Source organism: Hypanus sabinus, chromosome 3 (assembly GCF_030144855.1).
Source record: "Hypanus sabinus isolate sHypSab1 chromosome 3, sHypSab1.hap1, whole genome shotgun sequence".
Classification (NCBI taxonomy): Eukaryota; Metazoa; Chordata; class Chondrichthyes; order Myliobatiformes; family Dasyatidae; genus Hypanus; species Hypanus sabinus.
In genome coordinates, this window is record NC_082708.1 from 44,538,799 (window position 1) to 44,555,764 (window position 16,966).

Sequence of the window (16,966 nt, forward strand, 5' to 3'; positions counted from 1 at the left end):
AAAAAATGCCATTGCAGTCAGTCAGACTTTGAAATTAATATGAACCCCACAAGTCCACATCACCTTGATTTCTTCTGGCCAGTCGGAAATGACAGCAAATGATCAAGATTGTGTGAACTACAATAATCTTTTACCAGAAGCAATTTAACACCATCAACATGATAGTGTGTCATAATTTTCCTCCGTTATTTTGGTTCATTACAAAACACAGGTAATTGAACAAGCCATGTCTTCAAGAAAATGTCCAGATGGACACACTCAGTGAATAATTTAGTTTCATGAATATACACTCCTTGGATGTAAATAAACATCTGCCCAACATATACTTCCACAAAAAATCAGATATCAAAATTTACAATTTTTAAAGCAATTTATCATTCTTATTTCACTTCAATCACAACTATCATTTCTACTTAATCTTGTGAAAATATTGGTACAACGCCACACTCTGCAGCTCAAGGCAACTCCTCATTAGTGGATGCAAAATTATCCTAAATGAATCTCTATGAAGTGAGAGTTAGCAGGAAAGGGGAGAGGTGATGAGGGGAGGGCTGGACTGTAGAGGAGGGGATAATTGGTGGGTCGGAGGGAGGTAATAGAAGAGAGAGTTTAGAAAGAGGGATGCTGGATTGTGATGAATGGCAAACAGTGAGCAAGAGGGGCAAATGGAAATGCAATGTGTGAAGAGGTGTTGTTGAGAGGGAGAATGATAGGTGTATATGTGGTGAGATAATGGTGTGGCTGCTTGAGAGTATTGGGTGATAAGGAGGAGGATGGCAAGTGGGCAAAGGAGAACTATTGGTTGGAAGGATGAGGATAGAAAAGTAGGAGAAAATGAAGTAAAAAGATTTTCACTCCCAAATATTAGGAACCTAATGCCTCTGTCAGATTTACATCCTAAGTGACTACGCAGGTGGCTTTATCAAAATGACAAATAATTTACTCCCAAAATAGAATAAATCCAGATCTATGGTTCCTTCAATGCTTGCTTTCACTTGTAAAAGCTCTAGATTTAAAAGATGTTCAATTTAGATATTAGTGTACTGATTAAGGAATGTAGGGCACGTGTTAAGACTGACAAATGAAACTTAAGATAAATAGATTTACAGAAAGTCATTTGTATTTTTATTTAGCCTATTGAATTTGTTTGTTTAAATAAAGGGGAGAAATCTGATTTGCCTACCTGCGAAATATCACACTTGAAATTGAGCCCAGTGAACATCAAGAAGAGGATAATACAGGTGGCCACATGCCATTATTCTTGTACAAAATTGTCAAGAACTGTCCTTCAATGTACACCCCCTGCTGTTACTCATAGCATCAAGAAAGCTTCTTTGGTACAATTCAACAATTTTGTTAAATGTGCTTTGATCTAGTGTTCATATGAAAATATAAACAATTCAATTCTATGGATCATTGACATTGTTCTTCCTTTACTGCTTATAATAAACTAATTTAAACTACAAAATAGCATTTAACACATTATCAGTCCATACATTACTGAGCTTAACTATTGAGTCAAAGCTGAGGGGATACTTCAGGAAGATGTATCTCAATCTTCAAACATTGTCATTAAATATTTTAATCTACATAAACACTTAGAGAAGTGTATAAATTCCTGAGAAGATCTGTATTACAACACTGAATATAAAATGCCTTTCCTTCTAAACTGTTACAGGAAAATTCAATAAATCAATTTTGATGATTACTATTTTGAACAAATCCTCACCAAAATCTTGTAAATTTTCATAGATTTTTTCTTTGTGTATCAGCATTGCACTTTTTTCAATATAATTTATGATGCTTGGCTCCTTAGGGATTGAAGCAAGAATTGCTGGTTTATTTATTGAACTAGGAAAGCTTGAAAAACGAGTCTGATTTTATCACAGGTTTTAAAATTCTATTACAAGCACTTAGAAGTTTTATCACATCAAGCAGAACACTTGACCCCATTTACTCTGAATTACAAAGGCTGTATACTTCACCTCGAGGTGGATGAGATCTACAGTGAGATCCAACAGCCTTGAAGGCTGTATACTTCACCTCGAGGTGGATGAGATCTACAGTGAGATCCAACAGCCTTGAAGGCTGTTCTTCAATGCTCCATGGAGAGCAAAGGGCTTGACAAAGCACAGAAGAAGTCATGGTCAGTGACTGCAATCAAGGAAGACCTCAGTTGTGATGCTTGTTTATATCACTGGACCCAGGCTTCCGAGGTCGGGAGGGAACTTCCCCAGTGCATTGACTTTTCCACTTTAGAAACACTTGCATACAGGTTTCCTGCCATCTTCGGACACAATGGACAACTACCATCACACTTCCACCTCTGTGGCACTGCACTTATCCGCGGCTTCTGTTGAAACCCTCATCAATACTTCATCTACAGTTTTGAAATTCCAAAGCTGTATCATATTCCATCGCCATAAACACTACTCAAACACTCAAAGTCATCACTGTTCATAGGAAGTCAGGAGAACACACATCAGTCCTCATTAAGGAGTCAGCAGTGGAAATGGTGATCAGCTTCAAGTTCCACGGAGCCAGTATCTCAGAGGATCTGCTCAGGATGCACAAAGATGGCAGGCAAGCAGTTATACTTCATTAGGAGGTTGAAGTGGTTTGCTGCATCACCAATGACCCTAGCAGATTTATACAGATGCACCATGGAAAGTACTGAACAGCATCACCAGCTGATGCGGAGGCTCCAATGCACAGGATCAAAAAAAGGCTGTAGACTCAGCCAGCTTCATCATGGGCACTAGCCTCCCCACTATTGAGGTCATCTTCGGAGGCAATGCTTCTAGTAGGCAGCATCCATCATTAGAATCCCTCACAATTCAGGACATGCCCTCTTCGCATTATTACCATCATGGTGGAGGTACAGGAGCTTGAAGATGCACACACAATGTTTTTGGAACCACTTCTTCTCCTTTGCTATCAGATTTCTGAACAGGACATGAACACTACCTCACTATTTTGCTTTCTTTTTGCACAATTAATTATTTTAATGTACTTCTTGTTATAACTTACAGTTTATTGCACCATAAGGCAATGCATTTCACAGTATATGCCAGTAATAATAAACCTGATTCTTATATACATAGGTGAACCTAAATCAAATTCCAGCCTACTAACTCACCATTTTTAAAGTTATTTATGTTTAGATCCATCCAACATCCTCCCACCACCAACATTGTTATAAATTTCTCCATCTATACCACTTTAATACATTCATGTTTTCTCAACCCAGGCATATATGCATCTCCCAGTCCTTTACCCCTGTACATTCAGCAGCGTAATATCCATGACTACATGGTTATTTTCACATATGGGCTCAAAGGTTCATTTTATTGTCAAAGTATGTATGTCTACTCCAGATAGCCATTAAATACAGAAAGACCATCAGTGTTGATGAAAGAAAAGACATCAACTCCCTCCCCTCAACTGGCACAAAAAAGAAACAAAACTTGCAGACCCCAAGATTCACCCCACCCCTCACACACGGCTAAACACAGCTACAATAACAATCAACGACCCTCTAGACATAACAATCTCCAGCACTCTCAAGCACCAAAGGAACAGCAACAATAGCACCAAAGCCTCTAACCCCCCCACTACACACAAAAAAATTAACAGATCACTCACCCGTCAATCATCCACAAGAAAGAAAACACTGAATCTAAAAGAAACCTGTATAAAGTACAGTCCAATAGTCACATAAACCTCAGATTAAGGGAAACGTCTTTTCATCTGCATACAAGGAAAGTAGTCGCACTAACTCATTCCTTCTGTAAAACATGGCCTCCGACCCTGGTCCTAATGGTGCCAATCCAGGGCCAAGTGCAGCCAAGTCTAAGGCAAGGTGATGCCCATCTGTATAAACTGCCCCCAGATTTGCCCCTAAGTAGCCCCGCTATGTGATGCCATAGATCCTATTGACAACTACTGATTTAGGAAGTCTGGTCATGATGAAGATGAAGAGCACAGTTTGTTTAGCTTGACTAACTTTGCACCTAACTGAAGTTTTGGTGTGGTTATATACTGTATTCCCAAAATCTGTGGTTCTAACACATTATGTCTGAATATGTAATTCATGTCAGGTATGTAGAGTGGCTTGCTAACATAGTAGTTAGCTCATTGCTTTACAGCACTAGTAATCACTGTTTGGGGCTCAATTCCTGCCATTGTGTGTAAGAAAGTTATACATTCCCCCTGTGACCACATGGGTTTTCTCTGGGTGCTCTGATTTGCTCCAACATTCTCAAGATGTATGGTTAGTAATTTTCCGGTATGCTATGATGGCGCTGGAAGTGTGGAGACACCTGAGAGCTGACCTCACAAAGTTCTTAAAAATATTTGCCTCAAGCAGCTCTGAGTAAGCCCTGCATAGTGCAGCCCAACAGAGCAGACTTACCAGACTCTATTTGATGATACAACAATAGACATGATACAAACCTGTATTCTGATCTGGATCTAGGCTGCTTCATTTTACTGAAGATTATACTGATATTATGCTGCTGAATATATAAATACAAATAGAATTCTGAAATTCAAAAACACTTACAGTAAGTGTCCACGTTAGTCTGAAGAGTGTCTCCACTGATTTTTAAGTGGTTTTCTGTATTACTGGAGAATAAACATAAAATTTCCAACATAACCTTAGTACAAATATAATCCAGTCAGAAACAATTTCAAGGAATTTTAATATGAAACTTCCATAAGTTTCCTTTATCTATATTGCTCTTTGCATCCTCAATTTTCCCTTAAAGATGTTTTTTGAGTCTGTCTAATTATGTAATGATTGATGATAAGTTCTGTTACCATGTTCTTAATAATGAGTTCCAGCATTTTGCAAATGTTAAATGTCAGTCTGACAGATTACAATTCCAATTTTATTTTCTTTCTCTTCTGATTTGAATGGCAGGGTTGGATTTTGCTGTCTTCTAACCTAACAAGAAGATCATCTTTTCCAGAATCTGGGGAATTTTGTAAGCTCATCTCTAATGAATCAACTATCTCTGCAGCCATCTCTTTCAAAATCAGATTGTACAAGGGAGTTTATAGTCCTCTTTATTTTATTAGTGCTTTGTCTTAGAGAAATTGATGGTTTTAAGTGCCTCCTTCGCATTAAAAAGGAGATCTCCCTATTTTGGCTGCATTTATCATTCTTTCTGCAGTGAAGATAGATATTAAAAATTTGTTTAATATTTCAGGCATTTCTTTATTCTCATCACTTCACCTGTCACTGTCTTTGTGGGATCTATGCACTATTCCATTCTTCTTTCCATGTCATTCTTTATGATGGTTTACTAATTAACCGTGTATCATTATGCAAGATAAGATCTAGAGTAGACTGTTCTCTGGTTGGTTTCATGATGTATCATTCATGGATATTGTCACATACTCTTCATGAACTCATCCTTCAAGCTACTTTTCCAAACTGATTTACCCTCTCTGAATGAAGATGAGGATACAGTATCCATAAAGCCCCTCAAGGACACTGCATCATAAGCACTTCTCACTTCTTGGTTAATTCTCATCACAACTGTTGTGTTGTCATGAGGGGACCTACAAACGCCTTCAGTCCAGTGTTTTTTGTTCTTTTCCATCTCTAATTCTTATCGAAAAAGATTTTTCTTTCTCTCCTTCTTGGCCAAGATTAGTGTGCACTATTGCCTTATGTCATCCTTTTATTCGCATTAATAATAATATTTAAAAACTAATTGCTCAGTTTGAAATAAGATAGTGTTTAACAACAGTCTATCAGTAACGTTAGCCCGTTAGAATTCAGACATAGTAATACAATGGTTGTTACAAACCAATTAACGGCACAAAGGGTCAAGCCAGTCAGTCTGTGAGAAGTACAGAAGTGACCTCGAAGGCTTTGTAGAACCACTTATAATATGTAGTCATTCTCCTTCAAAAGGCGATGCATCAAAAGGGCAACATGCATCATTAAGGACCCCATGACCCAGGCCATGCCCTCTTCTCACTGTTGCCATCAAGAAGGAGGTACACACTATCCTCGTTATATGCGTCTTCAGACTGCGGATTCACGGTTATGCGAGGAACCTACTTCTACCAACGTACCCTTATACATGTCCAAAATTCACAGTTATACAAGGAGCACAGCTTTCCCGCCAATACAAGTCACGTGTGCACGCCTCACTTGCGCCAGTCTCACATTGGTTTTGGCAACGTGTGGATGTGCGATCTTCCACTCTTAACTTCTGTTGGTTTTACCTATGATGCAGTGATTTTGTGCTTGAAATATTTAACTATGCCTCCTAAGCATCCAATGTCATGTCCTGGGCCATCAGCCGTGCGGCAGAGAACTGCTTTGACACTTGAAAAAAAGTCAGAAATTATAAACTGGGTGGCAGTAGGTGAAGGTAACACAGCTCTGGGACGGACGCTACTGCCGGGAACAGAATCGTGCCTTTAAAGTTCTTTTGTTGCTTGACAATGCACCAGCCCATCCTAAACATAACAGTGCATTTCCTGCCGCCTAACACAACATCACTGATTCAACCACTCGACCAAGATGTGATCCACATTCAAGGTGTATTTTTTTTCACAGTGAACTATCTCTCAGATGCTACAAGCAACAGATGATTTTGAAAATCCTAGGAGTTACCAAAGGTGAGGGATTGGTGGAAGCCGGAACACTTGGCACAATTGGCGATGGACATGGACCCAAGCTTAGAACTGAATCAGCATTTCAGTTGTTCTCTGCCATCAACCCTTCTTCCCTACAAGCAAATTTATGCTGGAAAACAAAATACTGCCAAGCAAACAACCCTCACCACTTTCTTCAAACCGGTGCCGGCAGTTCTAAGAGTTCTGTGAGTCTTCCTTCACTCCTTGCTGTGCTTGATATGATCCCGACGACCACAACTATCCACCTTATCCATGTAAAGCTGCCTGACACCACAACCACTCATTTCCCAGAGCGAACACACCTGCCACTGTTGGTGAGTACTGTACACCCTAGAATGTTAACTTTCTATGATTTATTACATTGAATATTACCTTAAATTGATGAAATATAATATGAATGTTGCCTTGTGGTACTGCTTTTGTGTTGTATTGGTATGAAAATGTGAATAAATTACAGATAAAACATATTTAGGAAGCCCTCTGGAACACTTCCCTGTTTTCTCCGTTTAAGTAATTTTTCACATTATGCAATTTCACTTTATGCGCTGACTATGAGGAACGTATCCCCCGCACATAATGAGGTTAGGGTGTACAGGAGTCTGAATTGTTTTCTAATTTACAACATGGTCAGTTTCAAGAACCAATGATGTTCTGATACAACAACTTTTCAGAATGCACTGCTCAGTCTCTGAGATTCATTGTTAACCCAGCCTAAATGTAGCAAAAATGGTCAAAACCATTCCTTGCTGGATATCATTTTCAAATGACATTGAAATGCAAATATCATAAATGTGCATGGGGAATCAGAAAGAGTCACCTGTATTAGGGCTTGGGTTTCTTTAAATTGTTGAATATTATCTATTAACTGCATAATCTCTGATTTTATCAGAATATGAACTGAGTTTCAGTAATACTAAGAGGTTCCTCATAATCTGTACACCACAAAGCTAAAATCAATGTGTGTCTCATCTATACAAACTGAGTACAATCATCATTTTCCATTAACTAAGTAATTTTGGCAGAAAAAAAACAATAATGAAATCCAAGGTGTTGTGAAGCACAAATTAGATTTGGAATGAAACTGGATTATCTTTGGATAACCAGGAATAATAGACTTTGTGTATATTTACATGTCCATTTTCAGCACTGCAGTAATGCAGTTTTGGTTCTGCTGCAAATCTAAATTTGGAGTACAAGCATGGAATCAGAACTCTAAACTTGATACCCAATTGTATTAGAAAACAGGGAAAGGAAATTGGGTTAAAATGTGACCATGAGCGCAAGGTGAAATAAATCATTAACCCATTCAGCAGGTTCCATATTTCTCATTCATCATGGGCAATCATGATGTCACAGCATCACAAGGTCACAGGTCTCAAGTATTGAAAAATGATTATTAGTTCTCAATTCATTCAGAGAAATGTAGAAAATAAAACTGAAGACCTCAGAGCTAGTTTGCAGTGGCAGAGGAACATCAGGAACAATTGTGTACTCTGCCTCAGAGAGACATGGTTCACCCCCAGCACTCTAGACAGAGCACTCCAGCCTGCAGACTTCCCCATTCACAGTATGGGCTGGACGTTGGACGGTGGCATTTGCTTAGTGATACTCTCGGGGGATGGTACACAGAAGTGGCAATTCTATCTCAATCCTGTTCCCCTGACTTGAAACATATAGTAGTCACATGTCATCCATTTTATCTGCTGAGGGAGTTCATCATCACTCTGGTAACAGTGTACATTCCATCTCTGGCAAACATCAAGCTGGCACTGAAGCAGCTGAGCACCATGACCTACAGTCACCAAACAGCATACCTTGATGCCTTCCCGATCATCATGGGGGACTTCAACCAGGCCAGCTTGAAGAGGGCTCTGACCAATTACCTGTGGAACCAGAGGAGCCATAAATCTTAATCACTTTAATCCATCATAAGGAGCACTGACCATGCCATCCTTTGCAAGCAATTTGGCAAATCTGATCACCTGGCTGGACCTCAAATTCCAACATATAGGCAAAGACTGAGGACCGCAGTACCAGTGATGAAACTATGAAGGTATGGTCAAAGAAAGTAGAAGAGTGCTTTTAGGATTGCTTTGAATTGGTTAATCGTTAGATCTGAATGAACAGACCATTGCTGACACTGACTTAATCAAGATCTGCATGGATGAGTAAGTGCCCTTGAGAACATACCAAGTCTTCGCAAACCAGAAGCTCTGGATGAACTAGCAGGTCCACAAGTCTGTTGAAGGTTAGATCTTCAGTGTTCAAGGCTGGCAATCCAGAGTCTTACAAGAAGTCCTGGTATAACCTACAGAAGGCCATCGCAAAAGGAAACAGCGATGAAGGGTGTAACCTTCCTCTCTCAAGGATGATGTCTTTGGAGCTTCTGATGGTGTTTCTGTAGCACTGGGTTTTTAATTGGATGGGGTTGCTAGCCCCATGCCCAACTCTCCTCCTTTCACAGCCAGGCTTGGGACCGTCCATGGCAGAGTTACAGCTCAAACACCATCAATTAATTTGCAGATGATACTACTTTGTTTGTAAAATTTCAGGTGGCAACAAAGTGGTTCATAGGAGTCAGACAGATTGGTTGGTTGAGTGGTGTCACAGCAACCACCTCACATTCACATCAGAAAGCCAAGGAACAGATCGTGGAAGTCAGAAGAACATATGCCAATCCTCGTTGTGGGGCTAGCAGTAGAAAGTGTAAGCAACTTGAAGTTCCTCGATTCGAACATCTCTGAAGATTTGTCCTTGGCCTGACACATTGATTCAATCATGAAGAAGACACAACAGTTTCTCTACTTCATTAGGAGTTTGAGGAGATTTGGTAGGTCACTAAAGATTCTCGCAAATTTCCATAGATGTATGGTGGAGAGAATTCTATAGATGTATGGTGGTTACATCACAACCCGATATGGAGCCTCCAAAGTGCAGGTTCGCAAGAGGCACCAAAGGGTTGTAAACGAGTCAGGTCCATCATGGGCATAAGCATTCCCACCATTGAGGAAATTTTTTAGAGGTGGTGGCATGTATCTTTAAGGACCCTCATTCTCTGGGATATGTCCAGCTCATTACAACCATCTGGGAAGAGCTCCAGGAGCCTGACGATCCACACACAATGATACGGGTGTAGCTCCTTCCCCTCCATCATCAGATTTCTGAATGGTCTGTGACCCCATGAACACTACATTTTTCCTTTCTCTTTTCACTAATTATTTTGTAATTTATTTTAATTTATGCCTTTGCACTGTACTGCTGCCACCAAAAAATAAATCTGACATCATATAAGACAGTGATAATAAACCTGATTCTGAATATATATATTTGTGAGTTAGCCATAAAGAAACACATTCTGAGAGTTTGACCACTAAAATGTAGATGCTCAGAAAGTGTATGACCTGTACGACCTGCTCAATGTGCTGGTACTTGTTCACTAGGTATGAAATTTCATGTAAAGGATGTGAATTTATAAACTGTTATCTTAAAGGTTATTAAAGTTTTTAATGCATACTAAATCCACCACGCAACTGACAACTCGCAGCATATTGATACGTACAAAAAGCAGTTCACAAAATGAAGAAATAAATCATATTGTCAGAACTGTAAGCCAAAATCTCCCAGGAAAATGTGACCTATATAATTGTTTTTATGGTACGTAACAATCATAATGCTGAGTGCAACATTTTTGTTTCGTGTAGTCACACTCTCCCGTTACAGAGTTCATATAATGAATGTGGAGGTGACAATCGGCAGGCTACTACTACATCCAATGCATGTCTCTCTTCTGCTGTATGTGCTTTCCTCATGACTGCAGTCATCTTATGCATGCAGAATGGTCCCAAATCACTCTCAGTACCACTACCATTGCTTTTCCACAAAACACAGTGTGCAGGTCACAGTTGACAGGAACCAAAGCCTCACCCACAGATCACCAGCTATCCGGCATTCTATTGCTGCCATAAATGAAAAATATTCATGACAAATGTCATTGATTGTGAAGTTTCCTGACATACTGTGTCAGGAAGCTTCTCCCACTGTTTCCAAATATGGTTTATGATCAGAGGTAATTCAAACCTATTGAAAAAAATGTAACTGAAAAGATCAAATTTATGAAAGATTTGTTAGAAGAACAATATATGATGTTTTTCATGAATTAAAGTATCAATGTTAACAGAGATAATGCAAAATAAACAAAATACATATCTAATCACCTTCTCAACTGAATGCGTCATGCAAAATGCCATTTACGGCTGGTATAAAGTTAAGGTGCCTATGGTTTCCCCTGGACTGAATGGTGAGTCTAGTGGCAGTGCAAAAGTTTATTTAACTGATATCCAGAGCATTCCTGACTCAGTGCTGCACCCCATGGTCATGGAAATCCACAGCATCTTGCTGTATGCTCTGCAAAAAGCTGCTGGCTTTCTACCAGTCAATATAAAACTCTGCTGGTTTCCTGTTCAGAAATAACAATAGCATATAAATGCTATTTTAAATTGATATATCTGGCAGGAAAGGGGAGAATGAATTTGTCAGTTTTTTACATCCAACAGGTTTTACATTATTAGAGTAGTAGTGGGGTATGGTGTAAAACAAGGTAGACTGATTCAGAAAGTTTTCCTGGCACATAATTGGTAAACATCACTCCTTTGATGTCTTCTAATTTTGGAATTGGAACTGGAATTGGTTTATTATTGTCACATGTACCAAGATATAGTGAAACACTTGTCTTTCGTACTGTTCATACAGATTAGATCATCACATACTGCATTGAGATAGAACAAGCTAATACAATGTAGGCATCCGTTAGTCTCGAGAAACCATGGATTTGCACCTTGGAATGTTTTCCAAGGCACAGGCCTGGGCAAGATTGTATGGGAGACCAGCAGTTGCCCATGCTGCAAGACTCCCCTCTCCACACCACCGATGTTTTCCAAGGGAAGGGCAAGGGCCGATACAGCTCGGCACTGGTCTTGTCCCAGAGCAATGTGTGGTTAATTGCCTTGCTCAAGGATACAACACACTGCCTCAGCTTCAGATCACCAGACCAACACCTTAACCACTTGGCCACACGCCAACACAACACAATACAAAGGTAATAGAATAATAGTGCAGAATAAAGTGTAACAACTACAGAGAAAGTGCAGCACAGGTAAGCAACAAGACGCAAAATCACAACGAGGTAGATTGTGAGGTCAAGAATCCAACTTATCATAGTAGGAAAGTATTCAGTACTCTTGTATCAATGGGGTGGAAACTGTCCTTGAGCCTGGTGGTACATGCTTTTGGGTTTTTGTATCTTCTGCCCAATGGAAGAGGGAGAAAGGGAGCACGCCTAGGGTTGGAGGAGCATGCTAGCTGCTTTACTGGTGCAGTGAGAAGTATAGACAGAGTCCATGAAGGGGAGGGTGAGCTGTATTCACAACTTTGCAGTTTCTTATGGTCACAGGTAGAACAGTTGCCCTTCCAAACTGCTATGCATCCAGACTGTATACATATCATGGTGTTTCAATAAAAATTGGTAAGGGTCGAGGAGACATGCCAATTTTGTTTTAGCCTCCTGAGGAAGTAGAGGCATTGCTAAAATTACTTGGCCATGATGTCTATGTAATTGGACCAAAACAAACTATCAGTGATGTTCACTCATAGGAACTTGAAGCTCTCAGCTCTCTCAACTTCAGCACCATTGATGTAGACAGGAGCAATTGCTCTGCCCTCACCCTTTCTTCCTGAGGTCAGTGACAGGCTCTTTGGCTTTGCTGACATTGAGAGGAATGTTGCTGTCATAACATCATTTTACTATGCTCTCTCTCTCCCTCACTTTTGCCGATTCATTGCAATTTGAGATACAAGCCACTACCATGGAATTGTCTGCAATTATGTTCGCAGTGTGGATTTTCAAAGGTGAGAGAATTCTTATTGAGCAATGTTGGCCATATTTTGTGTTGAAAAATCAGCAAGACTCATCTTTTTTGGAATTACCCTGTAAATGCACCTCATATGCTCTGTAGAATTGTGCACAAGTTAAGAGCAGACCCATCAGGTTTTTTCCCTGCGGAATGAATTGGGTAGATTGCTTGACATTTAGAAATGTTCTTAAATTAGAAATATAGTTTCTCTTTATTTTTCTAAGTATGCTTTAAGACCTCTAATGGAACATTTATAGTGTTTACTTAAAATGTTCAAACATACTTACAATATTTAAGCAGTACATTTTAAAGTGTGCAAATGTTTTAGTTTTTACTGAGTTCCTTGTATACTGCATTTACACTCAGTGGCCCCTTTATTAGGTATATAAGTACCACTATCTGTCAATGTAAATATCTTATCAGCCAATCATGTGGCAGCAACTCAATGCATAACAGCATGGTCAAGAGGTTCAGTTGATGTTCAGAGCAAACATCAGACTGGGGTAGAAATGTAATCTAATTTCAAGTTCAAGTTCAATTTGTGGTCATTCAACTGTACACATGTACACCACCAAACAGAATGCTGTTTCTCTGGACCAAGGTGTACAACACAGTAAGTATACTGCAACTCACCCATATAACACAAAGTAATACTACCACCAGTAAATTGATGCCATTTATGACACAAGTTAAAAAATAACAGTATATGCTCACTTCTGATGTATTCATGTGTGTTGAGTATTCATGGGTGGTAGCAGGAAGTTCAGTAGTCTTACGACCTTGGGGAAGAAGCCGTTTCTCAATCTAACAGGTCTTGTCCTAATGCTTGGGTGCCTCCTGCTTGTTGGGGGGAGGGGAAGGGGTCACAGAAATCGCTGGATGGATGGGAGGGGTCATTGGCAATGTTATGGGCCCTGCAGACACAGCTCTCCTGATTAATGTCTCCGATGGGTGGAAGAAAGATCTTGATGATTCTCTCAGCAGTCCTCGTAATCTTTGTTGGGTCTTGTGGTCAGGTGCCTGGTAATTCCTGTTCCAGACTGTGATACAGCTGGTCAGGTCACTCTTGAAGATGCTCCTCTAAAAATTGGTGAGAATAGGGGTAGGGAGGCTCATTCACCTCAGGGAGTGAAGGCACTGCTATGCTCTCCTCACCAAAGAGAAGGTGTTCAGGGACCAGGAGGGATCATCTGCTATGTGCTCTCCCAGAAACATGGTGCTCTTAACTCTCTTCATGGAGGAGCCATGTACGTGCAGGGAGGATTGGTCAGTCTGCACCTCCTTAATGTCCACAATCTTCTCTTTGATCTTGTCCATATGGAGATGCAAGTTGTTGTGCTCACACCATTCTACCAGTTCTCTATGCACTGTCTCGTTGTTGTCGATGAGGCCAATCAGATAGACAAGAGTGCCTGCTCCCTATGGGAAAGTGGGCCTTCATCACCAGCACTTTATTCCATGCACCAAACTGAATGTAAAAGACATTCAGCCTATCAGGAAGAGAAGCGGCTCTGTAATTGACCCACAGGGTGGGCTTGTTGTCTGCTGCAGTCTCAGAGTCCTGCCACATGTGCCCTGTATCTCTGGTATCACAGAAAAGACCATACAGTATTTTCTCTTAGAATAATCCCATTTTGCCTTCCTGAAGGTGAAGGAAAGTGCAGCCCTTGCTAACCAGTCTTATCCCCTGTTCTAAAGGCAGTATCCTCACCCCTCCACCATGTCCAGACCTCTGCTGTCAACCATGGCTTCTGTTCCACCCTCACAGATATGTGCTTAACAATGGTGACATCCTCAGTGCACTTCTCTGAGTAGCCAGTTACAGATCTTGCATATTCATAAGACCATAAGATATAGGAGTAGTAGTAGGCCATTCAGCCCATCAAGTCTGCTTCGGCATTCAGTCATGGGCTGATCCAATTCTTCCAGTCATCCCCACTCCCCTGCTCTCACCCCATGCCCTTTGATGTCCTGGCTAATCAAGAACCTATCTGTCTGTAACACACTGTAAGATTCCACTGCTAAGGCTAATGAAATAGCTTCTATATAAAGTTCCACTGTTAAGGTAATGGTTTCTGTAGCGGCAATGTTTGGGTTATGACTAGAGATAACAGGAATTCAGTGGCTGTCCAATGGGCAGATGTTGTTCTTTTTTGTGTGTCTGAGAGCTGGGTTTTTCGCAGTCTTTTCATCCAGTTGAGATGAAGGAGGAGGACGCGTGTGGAGAGAGCAGGTAGACCCCCGGACAGAGTGGCCTGGGATCTGAAGGTCCGATGGTCGACGACGTTCGGAGGAGACCGAAGGTGGAATAATGACTACTGAGTGAGCTCCAACGGGGACTTTGACTTTGAACTTGGGCTCTTTTTTTTGTTTTGCTTATTTTCATCACTAACCCTACATTCAGATTAAGATTCATAAAGTCTATCATTTAATTGCATATGGTGTACTGTCTGATATTTTGCATTGTGGGTTTGTAACTGGGGGTACATTACACAGCATCCACACAACTGTGATTACTCAGTTTGGCGGGGCCGAAGGCTGATTCCCCTAGACAAATGCGAGCTGGGCAAGCCCAAGGGTTACATATCTCTCCCATAAATACACCCAATGACACGGCGTCCACAGCTGCTCGTGGCAACAAATTCCACAGATTTACCACCCTTTGACTAAAGTAATTTCTCTGCATCTCTGGTCTAACTGGACGTCTGTCATGCCCTCTTGTCCTAGACTCCCTTACCATGGGAAATAACTTTGCCATAACTAATTTGTTCAGGACTTCTGACATTTGGAAAGTTTTTATGAGATTCCCCCCACCCTCAATTCTCCTGAACTCCAGGGAATACAGCCCAAGAGCTGCCAGATGTTCCTCATATGGTAACCTTTTCATTCCTGGAATCATTGTCATGAATCTTCTCTGAACTCTCTCCAAAGTCAGTATATCCTTTCTAAAATAAGGATCCCAAAGCTGCACACAATACTCCAAGTGTAGTCTCACAAATGTTTTATAGAGCCTCAACATCACATCCCTTCTCTTGTATTCTATTCCTCTAGAAATGAATGCCAACAGCACATTTGCCTTCTTCACCACCAACTCAATCTTTGGGGTATCCTGCACAAGGACTCCCAAGTCCCTTTACATCTCTGAATTTTGAATTCCCTCTCCATCTAAATAATATTCTGCCCATTTATTTCTTCCACCAAAGTGCATGACCATACACTTTCCAACATTATATTTCATTTGCCACTTCTTTGCCCATTCCCCTAAACTACCTACGTCTTTCTACAGGCTCCCTGTTTCCTCAGCACCATCCGCCCCTGCACCTATCTCTGTATCATTGGAAAATTTAGCCACAAGTCTATTAATCCCATAGTCCAAATCATTGACATACAGTTTGTACATTGTAAAAAGCAGCTGTATCAAAACTGAATCCCAACCACCGACATTCATCAATGGTAATTTGATGGTCATAAGCAGCCACCTCTATGAACATCTTTCAGTCCATGTTTTCAAAACAGTCCTGCAATACTGAGGTTGCTCCTCCTGGCCATGTCTTTATCTCCCTTTGAACTAGTTTAATTCATTTAATCAGCAGCTGGTGTGCATGAATAAGTGGTCACAGAGTCTGACTTTGACCATGTGATGATTGTTGGTGCCAGACTGAGTGGTTAGAGTTTCTTAGAAACTACTGATCTCCTGCGATTTTCATGCACAACAGTCTCCAGAGTTTACAAAGAATGGTGCGAAAAACAAAAAACATGCAGTGAGTGGTGGTTCTGAGAGCGAAAGTGTCTTATTAATGAGAAAGGCCCAAGGAGAATCACCAAACTAGTTCAAAATGACAGGAATGTGACTTAACTCAATAACCATGCATTACAGCAGTCTAACACATCTAACCTTGACATGGATGAGCCACAGCAGCAGAAGATCATGAGCATACACTCAGTGGGCACTGTAGTAGGTACTTACTGAACCTAATGAAGAGTCCACACAGTGCATCTCTTTGTTTTTCAGTGTACCAGAATCATTCAGATAGTTTTAAGGCTTTTAAAATCTTTGCCATTTCCAGTGAAGTAAGAAGATGATGCTCAGCCAACTGCCAAAACTTATTTTCCCCCTCTTTAGTAAGTGGAGCTTGTTTTTGAATGTCCTAAATGAACACATTCTGATATGGAAAGGTTTTCATTGTTGGCATTTAGCTGTATCCATAGTCTGATGGCACTTACATCCTTCAACTGCAAAAGATTATTTCCACTCCCTTTCATCTGATGGTTTTCCCTCCCTTTCGTCTGATGGTTGTCCCTCCCTTTCGTCTGATGGTTCTCCTCCTCCCTTTCGTCTGATGGTTGTCCCTCCCTTTCGTCTGATGGTTCTCCTCCTCCCTTTCGTCTGATGGTTC

The 16,966-nt window shown here is 40.6% G+C and overlaps 1 protein-coding gene across 5 annotated transcripts in view; it reads right to left on the minus strand.

Moving 5' to 3' along the window:
• The window catches only part of sgcg (sarcoglycan, gamma), a 612,351-nt gene that overhangs the window by 555,800 nt on the left and 39,585 nt on the right, over positions 1-16,966 (minus strand). The gene's annotated exons all lie outside the window — the stretch shown is intronic.